This window comes from Loxodonta africana, chromosome 20, assembly GCF_030014295.1.
Source record: "Loxodonta africana isolate mLoxAfr1 chromosome 20, mLoxAfr1.hap2, whole genome shotgun sequence".
Lineage (NCBI taxonomy): Eukaryota > Metazoa > Chordata > Mammalia > Proboscidea > Elephantidae > Loxodonta > Loxodonta africana.
In genome coordinates, this window is record NC_087361.1 from 51,848,736 (window position 1) to 51,866,576 (window position 17,841).

A 17,841-nucleotide genomic window follows, 5' to 3' on the forward strand; every position below is an offset into this window, starting at 1 on the left:
AGGTATGGTCGCCAAGTTTGAGCTGTGGTCAAGCCTTCATCCTGAAATCTTTTATTAAAGGTAAATGCCGAAGTCTAAAGATTTGAACTCCAACAATTGAACTAATATTGTAATTTTTATTACTGATTTTGATTCTCTGGTTCTAAACGAATGTCGTGAGGTCTTACTTGCCTGTCTTGCCATGACTACCTTGCAATAAACAATGAGTTTATGCATGTCAAACTCAAGCATTTCTTTATTTATGTTTAAGTTAAAATCCTACACAACATGTAGGTTTATATTTTAAGTCAAATTTGGATAGTTTCTATCGCTATGTCTTCAAATTCACCAATCCTTTCTTCTACAGTGTCTAATCTGGTGTTAATCTCATTTAGCAGATGGAATTTTCATTTAGACATTGTATTCTTCATTTCTAAAAGTTTGATTTAGGCCTTTTTAATGCATTCCATGCCTCTATTTAAAATGTTCACAATCTCTTCTCTACCTTCTTATACATATGGCATAGAGTTATAATAACAGTTTTAAAGTCCTTGTCTACTAATTTTAATTTGTGAACCCATTATTTCTGGATCTGTTTCTATTGACTGGGTTTTCCCTTCATATGGGTCATCTCATTTTCCTGCTTATTTGAATAGCTAGTAATATTTGTCTGGGTACCATTCATTGTGAATTTTACTCTGTTGGGGCGCTGTATATATTTGTATTGCTATAAATATTCTTGAGCTGTATTAAGATGTAGTAATGGGAATAGTTTGGTTATTTCAAGGCTTGCTTTCAAGCTTTGATGAGGGGACAAAGGCAGCCTTTAGCCTAGGGCATAATTTTGCACCACTATTGAGGCAGTATCCTTCTGAGTACTTTCACTATTGTCTAATTAGTTATGAGGTTTTCCACTCTGTCTGGTAGAGACCTGAGCTATTCCCAGCCCAGTGTAGACACCAGTGTCTGTGTTCTCCAGACCTTGGTGGTTCTTTCTTTGCCCTCCAGCATCTCCCACAGAGGCATAATTACTAAGCTGAAGACTAGAGGAGGCTCTGGAGATTTCTGTAGCTCTCTCATTGTGTAGCTCTTTTTTTCCAGGACTCTACCTGTGAATTCTAGCTGTCTTGGCTTCTCCGGACTATCAGTCCAGCTTCATCTCTTCAGCTCCATGGACCACCAACCTCCACCTTGGTTGCCTCTCCCTGTCTGCAACCTGGAAACCCACTGGGCAGTAAGCTGGGCACTCACAGGCCTATCTTGTTTCCCCTTTCTCAGAGTTCACTGCCCTATGCTGCCTGAAGTCAATGTCTACACATCATTGTCCCACACTTTTTTTTTTATTCCAGATGTTTCTGGTGGGAGGATAAACGTTGTCCCTCTTACTCCATCTTGGTCATGAACAGAAGTCAAGATGCCTTTTTGGCAAACCCTTTTTTTTTCCTCCCTGCTTTCCTTATTATTATTATTTTTATTGCGTTTTAGATGAAGGGTTACAGAGCAAATTAGTTTCTCATTAAACAATTATTACACATTTTGTTTTCTGACATTGGTTGCTAACCCATGATGTGTCAACACTCTCCCCTTCTTGACCTTGGGTTTTTCATTTCCATTCATCCAGCTTTCTGTCCCCTCCTGCCTTGTTGTCCTTGCCCCTGGCCTGGTGTGCCCATTTAGTCTCACATACATGGTTGAGCTACGTGTATTACTGTTTGTATTATGGGCTTGTCTAATCTTTGGCTGAAGGGTGAACCTCAGGAGTGACTTCAGTACTGAACTATGAGGGTGTCTGTGGGCCAGACTCTCAGGGTTTCTCCAGTCTCTGTCAGACCAGTAAGTCTTTTGTGAGTTAGAATTTTGTTCTACATTTTTCTCCAGCTCTGTCTGAGGCCCTCTATTGTGATCCCTGTCAGAGCTGTTGGTGGTGGTAGCTGGGTACCATCTAGTTGTTCTAGACTCAGTCTGGTGAAGGCTGTGGTAGTTGTGATCCATTGGTCCTTTGGACTAATCTTTCCCTTGTGTCCTTGGTTTTCTTCATTCTCCCTTGCTCCTGATGGGGTCCTCCCTGCTTTCTTTTAAAAGCACATAGAGAATAGCTTGTCTTGTCCTTTTCCCATTGGCATTGTTTCATAAAACTAACATATTTCTTTTTATGAATAAACAGTAAACAGGCCACACCTGTGTGACTTTCCTACCTGGGGAGCCAGAGATAGTATGCCTTACATTTCTAGTAACTCCTATCAGTGAACTTAATCTGATGCTACTTCTTGAAGGAAGTTATAGTTCTAGCCCTCCTTTCCTTTTTAGTGCCTTTTCAGCTATTGCCAATATGATCTGATCTGACCATAGTACTGATTCGCACTTGTGGCTGCACGAACTAGTGGCTAAGAGGATAGACGTTAGCATCAGTGGGAGCTGGATCGGAGTTCTGGTTCAGCCACCGAATAACCGTAACGTTCCTTAAGCTCTTACTGCCTGGTCACACATTGTGTTAAGGATTTTTACATGGACAGTGTCATTTAATTCTTGCAACAACTCTATATAGTTGGTATTATTATTATTATAGGTGACAATATGGAGATCTGCACCAGGAGTCAGAATGCCTAGGTTGAATTCCGGCACTGCCTCTTACTATCTGTATGTCTTTGGGCAAGTTCTTTAACCTCTCCAAGCCCTGGATTCTTCATCTGTAAAATGGGAATAATAATATCTCCTTACAAGGCAGCTTTGAGGATCATAAGAAAAAATATATATGAAGTGGGCCACACAGTGATTGGTATACGTCAAGTGCCAAATAAAAAGTGACAAGTTGCATTATAAACAGGCTACTAACTGAAAGTTTGGTGGTTTGAATCTCCCCAGAGGCACCTCAGAAAAAAAGTCCTGGTGTTCCACATCCAAAAGGTCATAGCCATTGAAAACAGTATGGAGCACAGTTCTACACTATACATATGGGATCATCATGAGTTGGAAGCAACTCCACTGCAGCTGGTTTTGTTTTGTTTTGTTTGTTGCATTGTTTTTCTGTGAAACATTGAGAATAAGAGGAATGCTACTTTATAACACTAAATCAGAGATGTTTTGGAAACTTGATAAAGCATCCATGAGAATGCACCTCCCAGTCCTCCCACTCCAGGGAGTAATTGTTCTTGACCCAGGGCACCAGCTGCTAAGCTTTGAAATCCATGGGCCCTTTGCCAGAAGCCACACCTCCCAGGTGCTACTCCCTGCAAGTGACTGAGTGCACTTGGGATACTAAGGCATACCTGTTCATGGGAGCCAGGGGACCCCTTGGTCAGTCAACTTTGGCTCAGGGACACCCTGATGGCTTTGCTGCACTTCCCTTAGATTGCACGGTGCTCCTAGGATATTCCCATGCAAACTTCTCTCCTTTCCATTGCTTGGTGTCAGACTTGCATTGGAGTCTGAAGGCTCTTCCAGCCTTTTCTGGGTCCTTCCCTATTTCCTTTCTTGTAGGCATTCTTTCTAATCAAATTCTTTCAAATTTAATCCCTTCTTGGTGTCTGCTTTTCATAGGACCTGGAGGAGCCCTGGAAACCCTGGTGGCATAGTGGTTAAGAGCTACAGCTGTTAACCAGAAGGCTGCCAGTTCGAGTCTACCAGGCACTCCTTGGAAACTCTATGGGGCAGTTCTACTCTGTCCAACAGGGTAGTTATGAATCGGAATTGACTCATGGCAGTGGGCTTGGTTTTTTGGTTTTGGAGGAACCCTGGTGGCGCAGTGGTTAAGCACTCGGATGCTAACCAAAAGGCTGGCGGTTTGAAACCACCAGCTACTCCCCCGGTGAAAGAAATGACAGTCTTCTTCCATAAAGATTAACACTCTCCCCCGCTCCAAAAAAAACCGAACACATTGCTGTTGAATGGATTCTGACTCCTAGCGACCGTGTGGGACAGAGTAGAGCTGCCCCATTGGGTTTCCAAGGCTGTAATCTTTATGGAAGCAGAGCACCACATTTTTCTTCCGAGGAGCAACTGGTGGGTTCAAATTGCCTACCTTTCGGTTAGCAGCCAAGCACTTAACCGCTGTGCCACCAGGGCTCCTTCCCATAAAGATTACAGCCTTAGAAACCCTATGGGGCAGTTCTACTCTCCAGAAAAGGTCTTCCCCAAGAGCCTTTGGAGAGAACATGGTCTTGCTGACACCGTGAACTCTGTCTACTAGACTCCAGAACTATGAGGCAGTAAAGTTATGTTCCTATAAGCCACCCAATTTGTGATATTTTGTTACAGCAGTCCTAGTAAACAAATACTAACTTTGTTTGCCATTAGTACTTTTATAAGCCATTCTCACTAGAGTGATGGCGATGCTCCTTGATTTGTGGCTCATTGTGTTTACCCTCTGAAAATTCTCTTTGTATTTTAACAGAAAACTTCTGAATGTGCAAAGCCTTCATCCAAAATAATCGGTCTCCATGGGATAGCAGACACCAATCAGAGAAATAAGAAAGGCAAAGGCTGATCTGTCTGAAAGTAAAATTTTTATGGCCAGAAATACGGATTTTTTTTTTGTTTATAAAAAAAATAATAGAAATGCCTGTAAATGTGTTTCCTTTCTGTGCCTTACCAGGTGGTGCTTACAAGTGGTTGTATGCTTGACTTATTATTGCTGAGGATGAAAAGCAAATCATATTAGAGCTTGTTTTTAGAAACCCAAGGGGTACATGCAGTTGTTTCCTTTCCTTGTTGATTCTAAGGGATATAACAAACATTCTCAATTGTACATCTTCCGGAAATCTTATTTAGCCAACAAGTAATTTTTTTGTGTTTAATCAATCTAAATGGATGCTTTTAGAACTCTAAGCTTAAAATTAATTCTAAAGCCTCCTTTTATTTAGGTAAAATCCTCAAATTGTTAGTAAAAAAGGTATTTCCCTTTACTGAATGGAACTCACTATTTCCTTATCCCTATAGCTTCATGCCACAGACATGGGTTTAGCATATATTCTGTTCTTTATTCTGGTAATGTGAATAGAGATGGCTCGTCTCTTTCAAATCATGTAACCTATTAACTATTAACATTTGTAACATGCACAATGGAAGAGGAAGGGTTGGAATCAGCAGAATGATTTTGTACAATTTCTTATGCTCTCGCAACGGTTTTACAGAGCTTAGATCCATGAAATTGTTTTGAAAGCTATTAACTTCCTCTCCACGTCCCCCTTTGGCAGCTGTCCCATGTTTCGAAAAGAGTCATTTCCTGGAACTTTATTAGAGTGTTTTCAAGGGCTTATCTGCATCTCTGTTTTTTATTTGTGACCTATTTATATCTAAGGGAAGGTGGCAATCCTGAAATCACTAATAATAATATTCTTTGTAATGTCAAAATAAGATCTATTTTTCACTCTTCTAGTACTTTTAGTACTCTTAGCATGTGCTATTTGTTTGCAGGCTTCCTGGGCCATACTTGTAGGTAGATTATTTTCATAAAAACCCATTTATTCCCACGCAACCCAGGATGCATGACTTCAGGGTTCTTGGCATACGTGTCTAAACAGACCGATATAGGGGACCTGCCAAAGCCTGGAGATTAAGAAGGGAAATCAGTAAAGATTGCATTTGGCCTCATGTAACAGAACTTTACCTTGAGAAGCTCAGTGAAGAATGGGAGTTTCTTTCTACGATATAAGACGTGTGACTTGGGCAGCCAGGGCTGGCCAGCTGTTCAAGGAAGTCATTGAGAATCCGGGCTTCTTTCTAGTTTTCTGCTCTTCTATCTTTAGTGGATGGTTTTCATCCTCATGACTGCAAGAAAAGGGCTGCATGTCCAGTCATTCAAAGGGAGGGCAGAGGGCAAAAGTGCAGAACAGCTGTTTTGGTCTTTTGTTTGCAGGAAAGCAACAACTTTCCTGGAAGTTCCAGAAAGTGCATATTTGCTTATAACAGGCTGGCCAACTAGGTCACACAGCCAAGGGAATAGAGGGAGGTGTTTCCAAGTGGAGGTACGTTGCACATTTGGAGCCTCTGGGTGATGCAAACATTTAGCATGCTCAGCTGCTAACTGAAAGATTGGAGGTTCCGTCCATCCAGAAGTGCTTCGGAAGAAAGGCCTGGCAATCTGTTTCTAGAGATCAGCCATCGAAAGCTCTATGGACCACAGTTCTACTTTGACACACATGGGGTCGCCATGAGTCAGAGTCAGCTCTATAGAAAAGAAGAATGAGAAATAGCAGTGTCAGCCACAAAGGGATTTAGGGAAAGGGAAATGAGTGGGGAATAACGCGTCCTGAAGGTCAGTCCTGAGGCTACTAATAATGAACAGAAAGCCACTAATGATGCAGTAGATGCCACCTGGGCCAGGCCACTAGGGGCTTTACCTGGTCAAATTCACTCTGATTCTGAACTTAACAGATTCAGAGAGCTGAACTGGTGGCACACGAGTGGCGATATACCCTTTGGATACACACTCACCCAAAGATGCAGAGGAAGAAAGAAAATTGGAATGATCACCTCTTAACTTACAATGAGAATATAGCCAGTATGAGTATCCAATATTGATGCTCTCTAACCAACTAATACCTCCTCATAGGCAAAGAATTGTTACAAGCAAGGTCAAATAATTGTTAGAAAGAAATCAAAGAAGGACTTGAGCTGGATGACCTTAACGGCTAATCCACTGAAGCCAAGCCATGGTAGACTGAGGCTCCCTTGCTCATCATGTCCAGCTGGTAACAGTAACCATGACTAAAATACTGCGCCCTTGGCCAACACACCCTCACCTCTGGATAGGGCCAGGGATACATTGTCTGTGTTTGTGCCTCTGGCTGTCCCTTTTCTTGGCTTCAGGTTCTCTTTAACTCCTCTTTCTGACAGTCACATTCTTTCCTTAGATGCATCTTAGTCACCTAGCACTGCCACAACAAAATGGATGTCAGAAGAGACTCTGAAACTTGCTTTTGAACATCAAGTAGCTAAAGCAAAAGGAAGAAATGATGAGGTAAGAGAGCTGAACAGAAGATTTTGACAGGCGGCTAGAGAAGACAAAGTATCCTAATGAAATGTCCAAAGACCTGGAGTTAGAAAACCAAAAGGGAAGAACACGCTCAGCATATCTCGAGCAGAATTAAAAATCCAAGCCTCAAGTTGCAATATTGAAGGATTCTATGGGCAAAATATTGAATGATGCAAGAAGCATCAAAAGACAGTAGAAGTAATACAGAGAATCACTGTACCAAAAAGAATTGGTCAATGTTCAGCCATTTCAGGAGGTAGCATGTGATCAAGAACCAATGGTACTGAAGGAAGAAGTCCAAGCTGCACTGAAGGATTTGGCGAAAAACAAGACTCCAGGAATTGATGGAATACCAATTGAGATGTTACAACAAAATGGATGCAACTCTAGAAGCAGGGACTCATCTATACTAAGAAATGTGGCACACAGCTACCTGGCCAACTGACTGGAAGAGATCCCTACTTGTGCCCATTCCAAAGAAAGGTGATCCAACAGAATGCAGAAAGAATACCGAATATATCATGGACTGCCAGAAGAACGAACAAATCTGTCTCGGAAGAAATACAGGTGGAATGCTCTTTGGAAGTGAGGATGGCGAGACTTTGTCTCACATACTTTGGACATGTTAACAGGAGGGACTAGCCCCTGGAGAAGGACATCATGATTGGTAAAGTAAAGGGTTGGTGTAAAAGAGGAAGACCCTCAATGAGATGGACTGACACGGCATCTACAACAGTGGGCTCAAGCATAACAATGATTGTGAGGATGGCGCAGGACCAGGCAGTGTTTTGTTGTGTTGAACATTGGGTCGCTATGAGTCGGAGCCAACTCAACGGCACCTAGCAACAACAACCTTCAAGTCCTGACCTGGTGAATCAGTCAGAGAACTGGCAGGAAACAGATGTGTAATAAAGGGACCACTTACAATGAGGGCAGGGAACTCATCAAGGGACAATGCAGCACCCTGGGGTCACCCATAGTGGGGAGGCATCAGCACCCTTGGAACGACAGGACTTTGACAGAGGAATGCAGACACAGCCAAGCTATGGCCTGGACGGGAGAGAGCTGAATTCCTGCTGATGCCTCCCACTATCCAAATACAACGGGAAATGAAGGGCCCAGGACCCCATGGATGCTGGCTAGAGCTGCCTCCTGGGGCTGAGAGCAGTAGCAGAAGGCCGGGGAGAGGATCTGGATGGGCCAATGGTGAAACCCAGCAACCTTGAGCTACCATTCTGTCTCCGTATGTTAACATACGTGTCTTAGTTACCTAGTGCTGCTGTAACAGAAATATATTTGTATGCGTGGTTTTAAAGAACAGAAACTTATTGTCTCGGTTCACGAGGCTAGGAGTGCAAACTCACGGTGTTTGCTCTAGAGGATGATCATTCTTTGTTTCTTTTAGCTTCCAGTAAACCCAAAAAACCCAAATCCATTGCCGTCAAGTCAAATCTCTCTCACGGAGACCCTATAGGGCAGAGTAGAATTGCCCCATAGAGTTTCCAAGGAGGGTGTGGCAGATTTGACCTGCTGACCTTTTGGTTAGCAGCTGTAGCACTTAACCACCACGCTGCCAGGGTTTCCTAGCTTCTAGCAGCAGTTGGCAATCCTTGGTGTTCCTGGGTTTGTGGATGCACCTGCCTTCCCGCTGTATATGGCTGCACCTGTTGTGCTCTTTTTATAATATACCACTCAGTAGGGGTTAGGTTTAGGTGGCTAAGAGCTCAGGCTGCTAACCAAAAGGTCAGCAGTTCGAATCTACCAGCTGATCCTCGGAAACCCTATGGGGCAGTTCTGCTCTGTCCTCTGGTGTCGCTATGTGTGGGAATGGACTCCATGGCAAAGGGTTTGGTTTGGGCTCTACGCAGGTATGACCTCATAACAAAAACTCGATTTCCAAATGGGATCCTACTTAGAGGTACAGGGCTTAGTGTCTCAATACAACTTTTCTGGGGACACAATTCGATCCATGACAATACAGTAGCTCTTCTCTGACCTAATAGGTCTTACAGCTTTTAAATCTCAGAGGTCACTCCGCTCCATTTCTAAAGTACTTCCTACATATGGCATCCACTCCAGGGAATGGGTTGTTGTCACAAGGTCATGGCCTGTGCCCATATTCTCTTTATTACAAGTTCCGTATTTCTTCCTCTTGCTGCGGCCACTACAATCCTGATCAGGCTTCCCTTTTTACTTAGCTGCTAGGAAAAAAAAAAAACAACAAACCCAAACCAGTTGCTGTCAAGTTGACTGTGACTCATGGTGACCCCTTCTGTGTCAGAGTACAACTGAGCTCTGTAGGGTTTCCAAGGGCTGATTTTTTAGAAGTAGATAGCCAGGTCTTTCTTCTGAGGCACCTCTGGGTGGATTCCAACCACCAACCTTTCCGTTAGTAGCTGAGCACTTAACCATTTGCACCACCCAGAAGCTAGAGATAAATTTGTAGTTCACTTTTATCAAAGATAGGCTTTGTGTTATGGATTTTTTAGCCTCTTTCTTGGCCCCATTTGACTTTTGTTCCATTTATTTCCTTTCTTCTTTTACTCCTTTAGATTTATACAAATATTGGGATATGGGTACCTCTCGGTCAGGGTTTTCAACCTTGGCCCTGTTGACATTTTGGGCCAGATAATTCTTTGTTATAAGTGGGGAATAAGGCATCCTTGTTCACGCAGTATTTTATTTGTGGAGACTGTTTTGTGCATGGTAGAATGCTTAGTAGCTTTTCAGATCTCTGCTCACCAGACGCCATTAATACCTGCCTCCCACCCAGTTGTTATAGCAAAAATGTCTCAGGGAATTGCCAATATTCTCCTGAAGGGCAAAATCCTCCCCCGTTGAGAACTGCTACTCTAGGCGAATGATGTGGTATATCCCAAGGGCAGAGTAAAACTATGACTTAAAGTATAGCAGCTCTACTTGCTGGGTAAGTTTTACTAAAAAAAACAAATAGCAAACATATACCCACTGCTGTCGAGTCAATTCCGACTCATAGTGACCCTATCGGACAGAGTAGAACTGCCCTGTAGAGTTTCCAAGGAGCGCCTCGTGGATTCGAACAGCAAACATATACATATGTACACATATATACACACACAAACCATATTTTTACACAAATAATGCGCACCTTCTACATTTATTTGCCAACCATGTCGCCTTGTGAGGTATTTTCCTAAGTGCGCTATGCTAATTTTTTTTTTAAAGCAACATGTTAAAAAAAAAAAAATTGGCACAGTGGCGTTTATGAAAATGCATAGCCGGGAGAAGGCATGGTTGGCACACAAATTTAGAAGGAATCAATTCCCACTCATAAAGACCCTATGTACAACAGAACAAAACACTGCCTGGTCCTGTGAAATCTTCACCATTGTTGTTATGTTTGAGCACATTGTTTCAGCCACTGTGTGAATCCATCTCGTTGAGGGTCTTCTTTTTCACTGACCCTCTACCAAGCATGATATCCTTCTCCAGGGACTGGTCCCTCTGAAAACACGTCCAAAGTATATGAAACAAAGTCTCACTATCCTTGCTTCTAGGGAGCATTCTGGCTGTACTTCTTCCAAGACAGATTTGGGCCTTATTGTCCAAATATTATGCCTATTGTCTCTTATGGCCATCAACATGTCATTCATCTTTTGGCAAGCAGTAAATGACTCACAAGCATGTGGTTTGACATTCTTATTGTTGAGAGCCGGTCAAGGCAGCCTGACTGTTACTTGAGGTAAAAAATAATAGTGTCACTTCTGCTGTGTTTATTGGTTGTGAAGTCTCAGGGCCAGCCCAGGTTTAAGGGGGTGGAAAACAAACTCCCCCTCTCGGTGGGGCAGAGTGACAAAAAGCTTGCAGTCATCTTTAATTCATCCCAGACTCCTATTGGTCTTCTGGAGGCACAATTTGGTTTTTCCAGTTTAGACGCTATGTTGAGTCACTTTGGTTGTCATTCAATCAAGTATCTGAATAGCACTTCTTTCACCGTTTTTTCCCGTGTCCCACTGAGTTCTTCTGCCCTGAGACCATTTTCTTCTTCTTTTTCTGGCTTTTCTTGATCTTAGACTTTGGGGACACCCCAAACCAAAGGCTATATTCCCTCTCCCTTACCTTTCATTTCAGACACTAGATAAACACTAGGGTGTGAAAACCAATCATCCTAGCCAGGAAGTCCTCATTGTCTCCTAATAAGGAATATGTTCATTTTTCCACAAAACCTTCCAACCTGTGGGTGTGGGTGGTATGGCTTCAATCCAGATCACTTTTAAGGGAAGAGGAGTCAAATGGCAGTTTTTCCAAATTTCGGAGACCTATGATTGTTTTAGACATCAAATAATTAAATATCAGATCACATTTCATCATTTTTGGGCTAGAAAATAACACCATCATTACCTAGGGTAAAGAAGAAAGGGTTCCTTCCAAAGGAAACTTCACAGGTGTTGAAGGGAGGAAGGACAAATGTCAGTGACTTGGGATATGTTATGAGTTGAATTGTGTCCCCTCAAAATATGCATTGGGACCCTAACCCCTATCCCTGTGGGTGTTTTTCTCCAGAGACTAGTCCCTCTTAACGACCTAATGAGGTGTCTAAAGTAAACAAGAAGTTTTGTCATTCTTGCTTCTAAGGAGCACTCTGGCTGTACTTCCTCCAAGACTGTTTTGTTTGTTCTTCTGGCAGTCCATGGTATATTCAAAAGTCTTTGCCAACACCATAATTCAAAAGCAGCAATTCTTCTTTGGTCTTCCTTTTCACCGTCCAGCTTTTATATGCACATGAGGCAACTGAAATTACCATGGCTTGGGTCTGGCAACTTTAGTCATCAAAGTGACATCTTTGCTTTATAAGATTTTAAAGAAGTCTTTTGCTACAGATTTGACCAATGCAATATGTCAAAATGTGAAAAATAGGGAGACCATCAATGAGATGGATTAAGACAGTGGCTGCAACAATGGGCTCAGACACAGCAACGATTGTGAGGATGGTGCAGGACTGTGCAAAGTTTCCTTCTCTTATACGTAGGTCTCTATGAGTCAGGGTGTGCTCGACAGCACCTAACAATTCCTGTGGACAGAGTCCCTGGCTGGTGAAAACGGTTAAATGCTTGACTTCAAGGTTTGGCCATTTTGAACACACCCAGAGGCACTTTGGAAGACAGGCCTGGGGATCTGTTTCTGAAAGGTCACAGCCTTGAAAACCCCATAGAACAGTTGTACTCTGTGCACATGGGGTTGCCATGAGTCATGTAAAGGCCACTAACAACAACATACTTGTGGATGTGATCCCATTTGGAAATAGGGTTTTCTTTGTTGCGTTAATGAGGGCATATCTGTGTAGGGTGTGTTTTAAGCATAATCACTTTTGAGATACGAAAAGAGCAGCTTAGGCATAGAGACAAACAAGCACAAATGGTGCTGGAGAGTGCTGGGGGATGGACACCACGTGGAGATGGCCAAGAAAACAAGGAATACCAGGGCTATAGAAACTGCAGATCTTCCAGAGAGGACAGACAGACAGCCTTCCCGTAGAGCCAGAATTAGGACTTCTAACCTCCAGAACTGTGAGGAAATAGATGTCTGCTCTGTAAAGCCACTCGCTTCTGGTATTTCTGTTTCAGCAGGACTAGGAGAATGAGACAAGGTGAAGTGAAACACCTCGAAAACGCTCACGTCTGTAAGAACCTCAGTTCTCCATTCATGGTCTACTCCCAACCATCTTTCCTCCTTTCTCGCTAATATCTGCACCCTGTCAGGAGCTCAGGCAGCCTGGAACCACTTGCCTCCTACCTCTGAACTTTTGTACATGCTTTTCCCCTCTTTGGACTGCTGGGCTCCATCCTTCCCAATTAAGACCCAGTTCAAATGCTAGGTCCTTCAGGAAGACTCCCCTGGTTCTAGGTCACAGTGAATTCCTTCATCCCTTGGACTTCCATGCTTGTGTCTCTCTACAGCTTCACTTAGGTCATCTTCTCATGTGTTGTGATGTAACCCAAATGTCCCCTGGCTCTGCAGTCTGTAAGTGCCAAGGCAGTCAGGTTAAAGGTAATACCTAAATTTATTTTCTTGGTAGCCTCTTTTGTTCCAGGGCTGTGTTCAAGGGTGAGTCCTTACACCCCGGGGCTACTACTCTCCAGTCACCAATTTCTCTTCATCTCCCTCTCAACCTGAACTCCAAAGCCAACAACAAAATCCTTTCACACAAATCAGCCGCTGTGGACAGGCCTCAGGCCACCTCTCCAGGATCTTCAGTCACCTCCCTCTCAATTGATAAGCTCTCGCTTTGCCATCAGGCCATCCTCTCTGCAGAGAGACTCCAGAGATGCTAAACGGCTCGGGGACATAATTTTAAACTGTATGTTGGGGTAAACCCAGACAAAGCATGAGGGCGAAGGCGCCACCAGGGCTTGGGATGAGCTGCTGACACGTCCAGGCGCTGAACCTGGCTCCAAGTTTCCTGGCAGCGACAGTGTAAAGGGACACCTGTTAGCGGACGCCCTTGTTTTCTTTGTCAGGCAGAGGAGGTTTGCCAGACGCTTTCTACAAAATCCTGGATGCACCTGACACATCCCTAACGGGAAGCTCTCATTCCCTGCGAATCTGGAAGCCTGGACACCCCTAGAGAAGGCAGACGAGGAGCTCTGCCCTTGAGGCTTCCAGGAGCGCCCCCTATGGTGTTCTGGAGAGAGACATGGGGCTGACACTCCTTCTGCCTCCTGTTTTCCGGGGCAATCGGCCCCCACCAGCGCAGTGCAGCCGGGCCTTACAGCCTCGGGACGGGTGGGGCGGGGCTTCGGGTGGGTGGGGCTGGTGGGGCGGGACCTCGGGGCGGGGCCCCGGGGTAGGCGGGCCTCCAGCGCAGGTGGGTGGAGCGGGCCCTCAGGTGGGCCGGGCCGAGCTTCTACCTCTGCGGGCGGGCCTTAGGCCCTCGAGTGTGGGGGCGGGCCTCTAGCGCAGTGGGCGGGCCACGGGGGGGGGACCTCGAGGACGGCGGGGCGGGGTCTCGAGGTGGCCGGGGCGGGGTCTCGAGGTGGCCCAGGCGGGGTCTCGAGGTGGGCAGGCCTCTATCTAGCTCCGCAGGCAGCCCTCAGGGCCCTGAGGTGGACGAGCTTCCAGAGCAGCGGGCGGGCCTCTAGTGCGGCGGGCGTTGGCCTCAAGGCCTCTAAAGGGCGGGGCGGGGCCTCGAGGTGGGCGGGCCTCTAGCTCGGCGGGCAGCCCTCAGCTCCTTGAGGTGGGCGGGCTTCTAGCTCGGGGGGCGGGCCTCAGGGCCTCGAGGGGGCGTGTCTCTAGCTCGGCAGGTGGGCCTCAGGGCCTCCAGTGGGCGGGGCGACCCGAGGAGGGCGTGGTTTCGGCGCGCGGCGGCGGGGGCGGGGGCGGCGGAGGGAGGGAGGAAAGGAGAGAGGGAGGGAGCGGGCCGCGGCCGCGGGCAGAGCGTGAGTCACCTGACCGCTGCCCGCGCCGCTCGCTGGGCTCGCTCGCCGCCGTCGGTCGGGCCGCGCCGCGCCTCGGCTCTGGTGAGTGGCTCCCCCGGGAGGTTCGTGCGGCGGCGCGCCGGGCCGAGGCTGCCGGGCTGAGGGGCTGCCCGCGGGCAGCTCCGGCGAGGACGCGAGGGGTGTCTCCGGCGGCTTTCTGGGCGCGGACGCTCGGCGGGGCCTGCGGGGGGCGGCTGCGGCCCCTGTTCCTGGAAGTGGCCGCGTCCGCCGGAAAGGGCGCCCGTCAGCGCCGCGGCTCCCTGCGCGTGGAGACGCTGCTGTTTACCGGCCCGCGTGTACTTTACCCGGCGGGCGAGGCGGGGCGGCCCCGGGGGCCGCGGGGTGTGGGCGCCCGCTTCTCGCCCGGGGTCCGAGCCCGGCCCTCACGTCTGCCCACCCACCTGCCCGGGGTCTGAGCCCGGCCCCTGGCCTGCCCGTCCGCCTGTCCCGGGTCCGAGTCCGGCCCGCACGCTTGCCCGCCCACCTGTCCGGGGTCCGAGCCAGGCCCCTTGCCTGCCCGTCCGCCTGTCCCGGGTCCGAGTCCGGCCCACCCACCTGTCCGGGGTCCGAGCCAGGCCCGCGCGCCTGGGCGCCTCCTGCCCCGGGTCCGAGCCCGGCCCGCCTCCTACCCCGGGTCGGAGCCCGGCCCGCCCGCCTGACTAACTCCCACCCCGGGTCCGAGCCCGGCCCGCCCGCCTGACTGCCTCCTACCCCGGGTTCGAGCCCGGCCCGCCCGCTGTCACACATCAGCGCCCTCGCGGCCCGGCCGCCGGCTCGCATTGTCCTCTGCCCGCACCCACCACCCTTCACAGCCGCCGCTCTGCGCTCTGCTCTTCTTAGCCTGGGTGTCTGTCGCCCTATAATCATCTAAAACAGGCTGGATTCGGAGCTGGAGCCAAAGTACCACGTTGCCGCGTTGCGTTTAGTGAGGAATGGTTTTGGGACTGGAAAGCCCTTGGCTCCTTTGTTGGAGTTTTGCCCACACGTTGTAATGAAGGCTCTCAGAGTATGGGGAGAGTGGGTGTTGACTGTACAGACACCAGCTTTGTGCTCCTTGTCTCCTGTAGCACGAGTGCCACCGCCTTCTCCTTCTTACACGGCAGTTTCATGTCATTGAGTAAAATTCTACAGAGTGCTTTTATGGAGGAAGCCTTCTGCGTGAAACTTGGGCTGATTCAAGGTAGGCTGTGCTAGGAATTGTGGAAGAACGTGTGTGTGGGAAAAACAAGCCACAGTGTCCTTTTTAAAGGAACAAAGACTTGCGGTATGCTCATCTTTTTGGAGAATTATACCAGTGTTGGGACTTCTAGCCGTGGAGTATGTCATTACTAGGTCTTTACTCATTTATTTAACACTCCTTAAATCCCAGAAGGTTTGCATTTTAAGGCAGTTCAGAAAGATAAAGGGTGCAAACACCAAGTGTTAGTGGCGAACACTTGAGCGCTACACGTGGTCAAGCAGAGAAATGGGAAGAGGTCTGCTTGCTTCCTCCTGGTCTTGGACAATGGTGCAACAGCTTGGGTTAGGCTTGGAGACTTGTCACTTCTGCCTTTGGAGACCTTTGGAAGCCTAGGGAGAAAAGGCTGCTGGTGAGTCAAACTTGGAGTGGGGGTGTCCTTAGTCTAGTGATTATTGTTATTGTTGTATAATCTCTAGCTGTGTCAAGTGGTTTACCATTGTTCAGTAGGTTGGTTGGGTGACAAGGTAGGATGACTCCTTAAAAAAGTTGTGTTGCTGAGTCATTCTCCCTAGCCTGAGAGGTAATTAGGAACAGCTGGTGCAGATAAGGTCCTCACCATGCCTCCACTCTGAAAGCAAGGAGCACTCAAAAGCTGAAGAGGACCCAGTGGGGGCTGTGTGTTTTGATAACAGGTTATCTGTGGGTGAAGTACAAGCGCACTCTGAGGAGGTGGCTAAGTAGCGCTGAGCTGGTGTTTTAAACACAGAGCAGGCTGGTGACCTACTGCCTGGGAATACATTTGTGCTGGATACAGCTAGGGCTGTCAAAGAAATTTGCAGCTAGGAGTAGGAGTAACCTGCCAAACAGGATTGTCACAAAATATTTACAAGTCTTACTGTAGTTTTTTTTTTTTTCCTTGCTTTTGGGATTTCTGTTGCGTGGTCTCTACATTTCAAAAAGTGACTTAATTTGTTCTCCATAAAAATTTTCTTTATGAGAACACAGAAGGGACTTCCTCTTGGTTTTTGTGACCCATGGCTTTTCATGCCTACAGTACTAGCTCCTGGTGGCAGAGACTTGAGGGTAAGGAGAATATGGGTGGAAATCACAGGTCTCATTGGGTCAAGTCTAAAAAGGAGCCTTCTAAATGAAAGGCAGGCCATGTGTATTTGTCACCTTCTGTTGGTATTTGATACTTTTGTGGCTACATCCTCCTGTTGGTACATCTTGTAACATTACTTTTCCATGTTTTAAAAAATGAGTGCACAACTCAAGCACACTAGTTCCCATTGCAGACAATGTTTACAAATGGAAAATGAGTGTGTGTGTGGGGGGGGGTGGTGAGAAGGGTATAGACCTTATTGTAGTCAGAGGAAATGACTAAGTAATTCTTGTTGATGGTAGTTCATTTAAAAGATTTTGTATGAGAAAAAATGATTAATGCTGTTGCTTTAAATCTGGGACTAGAGTAGATTCGAAATCATGAATTTTTTAGGCATTAACATCTACAAGGTGGGATGCATGATAGTTCGTTTGAGAAGAAAATATTAGAACTTTGGTTTTTTAAAAAATTCACTTTTATGCAGAGTAGAAAAGACATCAAGCCTCAAGGTACAGATCAGTGGTAACCCAAACCAAACTCATTGGCTGCTGAGTCAATTCTGACTCATAGCTACCCTATAAAGGACAGAGTAAAACTGCCCCATAGGGTTTTCAAGGAGCAGCTGGTGGATTCAAACTGCTCACCTTTTGGTTAGCAGCTGGGCTCTTAACCACTGCACTTGCGGGGCTCCAGATTCTTTCTCTTGGAAGATTTAAAGACTTTGTTAACCACAGGCCAATGACATGCTTTCAACAACTGATTGCCTTTTTTTTTTTCTAACTTCTGATTTGCTCTCAAGAGTTACCATTCTTAGACGTGTTCCTGCTATTTCATTTAATGTTTGTTTTCTATATGTTCTATTTTCTTTATATTTTAAAGGTGAGAAGCTTGAGTGTAAATTTCTTTCTACACTGTTGATGACTGTTATGGAAATACAAAAATTGCCCATTACATTTGATATTTTGAATTTGGTTCTTGTTTAATGTATATAATGTATTATCTTAAGTGTTTAACCAGCCAGTTGCTGTCCATTTGATTCCTACTCATGGTGACCCCATGTGTGTCTGAGCAGAACTGTGCTCCATGGGGTTTTCAATGGCTGATTCTTTTGGAAGTAGATTGCCAGGTCTTTCTTCCACGGCACGTGTGGGTG

At 46.3% G+C, this 17,841-nt stretch overlaps 1 protein-coding gene across 18 annotated transcripts in view; it reads left to right on the plus strand.

Annotated features, from left to right (window-relative positions):
* Window positions 1-14,353: 14,353 nt before the first annotated feature.
* BACH1 (BTB domain and CNC homolog 1) overlaps window positions 14,354-17,841 on the plus strand; it is a 108,948-nt gene continuing 105,460 nt past the window's right edge. For 16 of the 18 annotated variants that reach the window (XR_010318721.1, XM_064273140.1, XM_064273147.1 and 13 more), the window contains exon 1: window positions 14,354-14,448. The gene's annotated coding sequence lies outside the window, so the exon portion shown is untranslated. The other 2 variants (XM_064273136.1, XM_064273137.1) reach the window with 2 other exon arrangements.